The following is a 6942-nucleotide window of genomic DNA, read 5'->3' as shown; positions in this document are numbered from 1 at the left end:
GCTGTCCGACTCGTCGTGTTATCCATTTGCTCTTTATCGCACTGGTTGGTGCAACGACCACTGCCATCCGCATCTTGTTCCGAAGACGACAAAGAGGCAGTGAATCCCGAAGCCGGCATCTCCTTTACCCGTGGTGCAGTGAAGGATGGCGATCACGCAAGCTTGGGGTTTCCGTCACGCGTCTACGTTGTCGCGTGCCTCACTTAAACTGCTACCTTTATAGATCTGGTCTGGCGGTCTCCCCATTGTGCCCGTTCTGCGGAGAACCCGAAACGATAGATCATTTCTTGTTGACCTGCCGCCGTTTCTCCTCTTTACGGAGCCGCCTGCTAGAGCATCCGTTACGACAGCTAGGTCTGTCTGTCAGCTGGGTTTGTTTTGTCTCTTGGGGCTTCCTCCCTTGGGCACAGTAACTGGAATGTGCTCTCCGCCATTCAAAACTTCCTTACAGACACTAAACGGCTGCCGTCTTAAGCTCTGCTCTTTCTCATGATCAATATTTCTCAGCAACGAAAGCTTTCCGAAACATGGAATATTTAGTCCCCTTCTCTATTTCAGTCACCGATCTCAGAGTATTTGTTTAGCTTATTTCAATTACACATCTGAATTTCTTTCATTTATTTCCTAATTATTATTATTATCATTATTACAATTATTTTTCCTTCATTTATTTACTTCTTTATTATTCTGATATTCTGAGTACCTATCAGTTGCCGCCTGTGTCTTGGCCAATCCCCCGCAGTGGGTACGCGCCATTATTTAGAGGACAACAACAACGAAGCCGCCGCTATGCATAGCGTCGTCAGCAGCGCCTTGTTCTCGTCCTGCAAACGGAGCACTTGTCGCTGAAGGTCGTCGTCGAGACACTTCTGCGGATCCAGCTTCTGAGGCTCATTTCACATTCTGGCCCCGCGACGCTCTCGCGTGGAGCAAAGCAACCGCAACGGTTAGTTCTACTGTACGCTGCCTCAGGGTCCTTCTCCATCGTGTTGCCCGTATATACACGAGGGTCTCGTAATGCTCACTGGCTGGAAAACACGACTACGGCTCCTCTTCGCCCAACTCGCCCGCCTGCGAAACTACAAGCGACGTCGTCAACTACAACCGCTCCCTTGGTCGTCAGTCGCTGCCGGCTGCAACGTCCGAGTGACCGTCCATGTAGCACGGCGTCTCGGAGCTTTGGTACAGGGCGCAGTTATCATGGTCGTCGATAATGAACGGCGTGCAGTTATCCTGAACCTTTCACGCTTCGCCGGGACGCATTATGACCTACTTCTTTCGCCATTTCATGCGATGCCTCTTACCAAGGATAGCCGCGTCGGAGGAGGACAGCACGGCGCCAGGATCATCGATGGCTTGACGACGCTTCCTGCCACGCCGTCCCTAGCAATGTTAGCCCAGAGGCACGACGAGCGCTTCACTTCGGGCGGGCTCGGAAGCGACCGTCATCTCTTTCTGTAATGTCATCGATGAGCCCGCCAATCACCAAGGGGACAATAACGGAGCACTCACAATGCTAGCGCCATGTCGGTGCTTACGCTATTTCTTCCAGCGAGTCACAATGGGCAGGCCTTTGAAGGTGCACGTTATTCCGAGCTGCTCCTTTACCTGGCACGCATCTTCAGCAGTGACCACGCCAGCAGCCTGCAGGTTGGAAAGGCGTATCACATTGGTGTGACTTGAAGTTACCGGGCCGATCTTCATCCCCGTCGCTTCGCCGATGGCAAGCCCTCCGACGTGCCTGGGTTGTGGTATCCTCACTATTCAACGCTCTGGTTCGATCCAAGGGACGTTACACTTCCCTCGTCGCCAGTCATCTTCCCGCCACTGTGAACTGTCTTTGAACTAGTCCGTTAGAAGAAAATTGATGAGAAAGGAAAAATGTGATGCGCCGCCGCGGTGGCTCAGTGGCTATGGTGCTCGGCTGCTGACCCAAAAGACGCGGGTTCGATCCCGGCCGCGGCGGCTAGAATTTCGTTGGGGGAGAAATTCTAGAAGCCCGTGTACTGTGCGATGTCAGTGCACGTTAAAGAACCCCAGGTGGTCGAAATTTCCGGAGCCCTTCACTACGGCGTCTCTCATAGCCTTAGTCGCTTTGGGACGTTAAACCCCACAAAACCAAACCAAACCAAAAATATGATGCGGAGCGCCGCTGTGACGTACTCTGTAGAGGACTGTGCTTGTTGCGGAAGGCAGGACGGTTTTGTTATTGGGCTATTGTTGTAGTGTTCGGCTATTTTCTCTTTTCTTTCTATATTATGGCATTTTACGCTCATTGTGGGTTTTGCGCGTAGACCAAAGGAAGCCGGGAGGTCAATTTCGGTCGCTAGTTGATAAACCGGCTTGTTTGTCTTAATGTCGTCATTGCCTGGAATAGTGCGCAAGGTAATCGTAGTGTGACTGATGTTGCGAAATTCTATTAGGATACCGTTCAGATGAGTTTCTTTTAGTCTGGTAGCGATTTTAAAATTATCGCTGCGTGGCAGCTAGCAGCAAAGCTTCTTGTATGACAAAACATTATAGCGTGTGTTTCCAGCATGATTATTTGCAGGGCGCAGGGACTGGAGAAATGCTTTACCCCGTGGGTGATGCGTGTTGTCCGAATGGGTGCATGCGTTGCCCACGCGTGCGACGGCATGTTATAGCCTGCTGCGTCTGTCACCGAATTTGGGATATATGTAAAAGGAGTGCTGCCAGAGAAGTTTGAAAAAAAAAAGACATTTTGTTTGCCTTTTTCGCAGCGACAGTACACACACTTTGCGCAGCCGAGTTCAATACAACCGGATCAAGCGGTCTCATCGCTTGGGTCTTTGACCCACCTTGAGGAAACGAAAAAAAACCTTGCGACATGGAGGACGGAAAGAACTAAGGAGAGGCCCTGACGTCACGTTTTGTGAAGCCGCCTTGCAACCGGAAGTTGGCTCGGCTCTCCTCACTATCTTCTTTCTCCACCGAGCTACGGGGCGGGGATCGCGCGCGGCTCGCAAGCGCTTCGTAAAAGGTATAAAAAAAAACCGCCGCTCGCCCCTACACTCCTACACCTCCCTCCCCGTAAACACGCACCTATACACAAACCGGCGCACAGGTGCGGTGAACCTTTTCCGACGCCAAGCGAAGAAAGACGACATTGCGCGCCGCTTATAGCTCAGCTCACCATCCTTCTCGGGCTACCGTACACCCGCCGTGTGGCCTTCGAAACGCAGCTCAGCATCGCTGAGAGCGGCTTCATGTTTCTGTACTGTTTGGTGAGGTGCGAAAGTTCGCTGATCAAAACAATCAACGCTTCTTCGCGTGTCGAAGCGCGGTTCCGGAGTGCCACCTTTTCGCGAGATTCATTTCAATGCATCGATCGCTCCGCGTAAAGACACGAAGTTTGACGAACAAAATATCAAATGAGCGGTTATTTGCTGCATTTAAAAGCAATCTTAGATGCGTGCGTAACGTCACGACGCCAGGCATATAGACTTTAACACGCAAGGCCGAACACACCGTGCCGAAAGCCCGTCCACCCCCACCGAGAAACACTCGGGCCCCTAGCAACAACGACGCTAACGACGCCGTACGCCGTTGCTAGTGGCCCGAGTTTTCTTAGCAACAACGACAACGTTGCTAGTGGCCCGACTTTTTAAGCCTAAATTTTGACGTCACTTCCGCCACATTCTCGTCAATGCATTGGGAATACCAAGGGCCTCTCCTTAGTTTCCTTCCTCCATGCCTTGCGACATTGCGCTCTTTGGAATTTCATCTTCATCATCATCACCATTATTCGGCTGTGGTATAAACTTCAGCTCCTTCTTCTCTTGGAGCGGCAGGCAGTGCTGCGTATAAGCGAATACGCCCCTATGAACTTAGCCCTACCGCAAAGCATGCACGTAATCACGATGCCGGAAACGGAAACGGCATCAAGCTACGCCGGGGTCTAAGGTAATAGTACCCACTGTGGTCATAGGATGGCTGACCGTGAACCCTATACCACAGTGACCATCACTAAACCCGTTGTGCATGGCGTCCTCACTTCGTCGATCATTTCGCAAACCAACTAGCGCTCATCACTCGTCCTGCCATTGTTGTAAGGGCCTGTCATTTTTCTACAAAATTCGGGGAAGTCCGCTGCAGTGTTTCAATTGAAGAAAATAACGTAATTTTAGTCACGGAGAACTGATATTCTTTATGCATCCCTAAGATGAAGTGAAATCTCTTTGGTTTTCATCAATGCTTGCATGAGGCGTGCAAACGAAAAATATCTTCAAAAATGAATTGTTTCTTTGCTCATTTTCTTTTATTTGATACCTCAAAGGCGCCTGGTATGGGGCATTACATGAGGGATGGGCATGACAGTTAAACAACTATGGTCTTGATAGCGTTCTTGAAATGGATGGCGGTGATGTGATGCACGGCGTCCTGTGGTAGATCATTCCAGTCCCGGGATGACGTGACGAAGAAAGATCGGGAATGAGCGGTAGTTCTTGCGGTGGGGGCGTAGACAGCATTATGGTAGTTAATACGGCTTGAGAGGCGATAAGCAGGCGATATGACCGATTCTCCTAAAGATGAATGATAAAACATATGAAAGAGGCACAATCGAGAAATTTTTCGTCGCGTTTCAAGGCTGGGTAAGTTAGCTCTAGATTTTAAAGCAGACACACTAGTGTAGTACGAATGGTCAGAATAAATGAAGCGGATAGCTCTATTTTGTATTTTTTCTAAGGTTAAAGAGAAGTTAGACTGGTGAGGATCCCATATTGCCGAAGCATATTCTAGTTTAGGACGGACAAAAGTTATGTATGCTAATGATTTGATGAATGGGGTGGCAAATCGTAGATTGCGCCGTATGAAGCCAAGGGTACGGTTAGCTTCGTTAGCGATGTTCGTGATATGAGATGACCATGTTAGGGTTTGCGTTACAGTAATACCCAAGTACTTACAGGAAGAGACGGACGACACTTCTGAACCGAAAAGAGTATTTAGAAGTAGTATGCATCTTCCGACGATGGAATGAGGTTAAACATGTTTTAGAAATATTGAGAGACATTAGCCAACGTTCGCACCAAGGATGGATTCGGTTAATCAATTAAAGAATTGATTTATTTTAGGTGGTAAAACGACATTGACGCTTAGGGAGAAGCCGCCGGATAAATTTCGGCCACCGTCAGCTAGCGGCATCACCGAATCAATTACCAGTTAACCACTGTGATGATCACGATATGAAAACGCTGGAAAGGCCGAAGGCCGTTAGGTTGCTGGTTTGGGAGCACTTGGCTGATCCCCCTGTGTGGGCATGTGTCATGGTATGAGGATAGCAACAACAACAACATTGCGGATGAGCGTGCTGCCGTTCTACCGCGGTTTGAGCCTTCCGTCGTGCCCTTCCGCATTGCATCTCAGCGTCACCTGTTTGCCTCTGTTCAAGAGAAGTGAGGCCGAGCTGGTTGCAAGACCGCCACAGCCGCACGTGAGGAAAATCCTCTTTGGTCTCAACACTGCCGCAGCGCCAATCTCTCAAAAGCACCTTCGTGGCGCAGTGAGATGATGCCCTTTATTTTAATTTGTTTTCAGAGGCGTCCAGGCAGTCTCCTACGTCCAACTGCTGCTTCCATGAGGTCCCGCTATATCCACGACCAGAGACATGGGCACCCTTATGAGGGCGAGTCCTCAGCCTCTCCTCATCGGTGCATCACTCGGGGAGGCGAGGCTGGGGGAGGATCAGCGCAGAAAAAGATGTGAGGGTGGGAGAGGGACAGCAGTAGCCCTTTACAAAGGAGTGGTGATGGCGGGCAAACAGAACCGTTTTACGATACAAACTGCGCCCAGCGAGAATTCATCGTCGGACACCAAAAGCAACGAGGACGACGAGAGAAAAAAAAGATAGCAGAGGCCGTATTCCAGCTGAAGGCGGTTGGAATGAAATAAGGGCCGACCAATTGGATATTTGCGGAGGACATACATAGCGTTTTTGCCCGCGTCATTGTATTCCAGTTCTGATTCGATTCCTATTCTGAGTCCAGTGTTTTTCACTCATCAATTTATTCTGATTCTGATTCCCTTCTTATTACATTCCTGTTCTTACGGTTTATGGTTTATGGATGTTTAACGTCCCAAAGCGATTAAGGATATGGGGACGCCGTAGTGAAGGGCTCCGGAAATTTTGACTACATGGGGTTCTTTAACGTGCGCTGACATCGCACAGTACACGGGCCTCTAGAATTTCGCCTCTATCGAAATTGAACCGCCGCAGCCGGGGTCGAACCCGCGTCTTTCGGGTCAGCAGCCGAGCACCATAACCTCTGAGCCGCCGCGGCGGGTCATTTCGGAGTAACAATTGCGAACAAGGAATAGCTCCCGCAAGGCTAATTTTCGAACAGATCGTTCTTTTGGATGCATCCATATGAGTGCGGACGTCTATCCTAACATTCCCCTTTCGCACACATTTCAGACGGTGCTCCTCACCAGGGATGCGGGTCACTCTCCCTGCATCTAACGTGCGACAGTCTTCTTGGCTTCCGTGAAAGTTCCGCCCAGTGTGCAGTACTGCTCTTACTTCTCACGTCAACCACTCTGTATCTGCAGGAGAGGCTCTGAGTGAAGCACAGGCACGATCCTCAACATATCAGTAACGACCTTTAAACCCCCAACGCTGTCTAAATTTATGCTCTCAGCACTTTCACCTTCTGGTTCCTCATGATAGGTACAGAAACAACCGCTCTGAAATTTTAGCCACGTATCTGCGCTTTCCTCTTCCGTGCTATACAGTGAACACAGATTTTGCGGCAAACGTGTTATTTGAGCACTCTGTCGCGTTCTGAATCGACGTGACTCTCTATATTTATTTGTTTATTTATTCATTTATTTATGTACTTATTTATCTATGTGCTTATTTATTTATTTACAGTGTTAGCCTGAGGCCACTACACGGTGGTTACAAGGCAATAAATAGAGAATAGC

At 49.4% G+C, this 6942-nt stretch overlaps 1 pseudogene; it reads right to left on the bottom strand.

Moving 5' to 3' along the window:
• Positions 1-755: 755 nt before the first annotated feature.
• LOC149355437 (uncharacterized) lies at positions 756-1467 on the bottom strand (annotated as a pseudogene).
• Between the last annotated feature and the right edge of the window lie 5475 nt (positions 1468-6942).

Source organism: Amblyomma mixtum, chromosome 3, assembly GCF_055824585.1.
Source record: "Amblyomma mixtum isolate Tamu chromosome 3, ASM5582458v1, whole genome shotgun sequence".
NCBI lineage: Eukaryota > Metazoa > Arthropoda > Arachnida > Ixodida > Ixodidae > Amblyomma > Amblyomma mixtum.
Note: the sequence above shows the minus strand (reverse complement) of the source record. Positions and strands in the feature narration are given on the sequence as shown.